At 41.5% G+C, this 1,029-nt stretch overlaps 1 non-coding gene across 1 annotated transcript; it reads left to right on the top strand.

Annotated features, from left to right (window-relative positions):
- The first annotated feature begins 532 nt into the window (after nucleotides 1-532).
- On the top strand, nucleotides 533-640 carry LOC112718973 (small nucleolar RNA R71). Its single transcript, XR_003161299.1, has one exon. It is a non-coding gene; the product is annotated as a small nucleolar RNA R71 (small nucleolar RNA).
- The last annotated feature ends 389 nt before the right edge of the window (nucleotides 641-1,029 follow it).

The following is a 1,029-nucleotide window of genomic DNA, read 5'->3' as shown; positions in this document are numbered from 1 at the left end:
ATGATGGAAAAGGCTTGCTATTGCTAAACCTGTTCCTTCCACCATTATTGTTATTGAAACCTTGTTGAGGTCTCTGTTGATCCTTCCATGAAAGATTTGGATGATTCCTCCATGAAGGATTGTAGGTGTTTCCATAGGGTTCTCCCATGTAATTCACCTCTTCTATTGAAGGGTTCTCAGGATCATAAGCTTCTTCCTCAGATGAAGCTTCCTTAGTACTGCTTGGTGCATTTTGCATTCCAGACAGACTTTGAGAAATCAAATTGACTTGTTGAGTCAATATTTTGTTCTGAGCCAGTATGGCAGTCAGAGTGTCAATCTCAAGAACTCCTTTCTTCTGACTAGTCCCATTGTTCACAAGATTTCTTTCAGAAGTGTACATGAATTGGTTATTTGCAACCATTTCAATCAGTTCTTGAGCTTCAGTAGGCGTCTTCTTCAGATGAAGAGATCCTCCAGAAGAGCTATCCAAAGACATCTTGGACAATTCAGAGAGACCATCATAGAAAATACCTATGATGCTCCATTCAGAAAGCATATCAGTGGGACACTTTCTGATCAATTGTTTGTATCTTTCCCAAGCTTCATAGAGGGATTCTCCTTCCTTCTGTCTGAAGGTTTGGACTTCCACTCTAAGCTTACTCAATTTTTGAGGTGGAAAGAACTTTGCCAATAAGGCATTGACTAGCTTTTCCCAAGAGCCCAGGCTTTCTTTAGGTTGAGAATCCAACCATATTCTAGCTCTGTCTCTTACAGCAAAGGGGAATAGCATCAGTCTATAGACCTCAGGGTCTACCCCATTAGTCTTGACTGTGTCACAGATTTGCAAGAATTCAGCTAAGAACTGATGAGGATCTTCCAATGGAAGTCCATGGAACTTGCAATTCTGTTGCATTAGAGAAACTAATTGAGGCTTAAGCTCAAAGTTGTTTGCTCCAATGGCAGGGATAGAGATGCTTCTCCCATAGAAGTCGGGAGTAGGTGCAGTGAAGTCACCCAGCACCTTCCTTGCATTGTTGGCATTGTTGT

Source organism: Arachis hypogaea, chromosome 10 (genome assembly GCF_003086295.3).
Source record: "Arachis hypogaea cultivar Tifrunner chromosome 10, arahy.Tifrunner.gnm2.J5K5, whole genome shotgun sequence".
In the NCBI taxonomy this organism is placed as follows: domain Eukaryota; kingdom Viridiplantae; phylum Streptophyta; class Magnoliopsida; order Fabales; family Fabaceae; genus Arachis; species Arachis hypogaea.
This window is presented reverse-complemented; position numbering and strand designations above follow the sequence as displayed.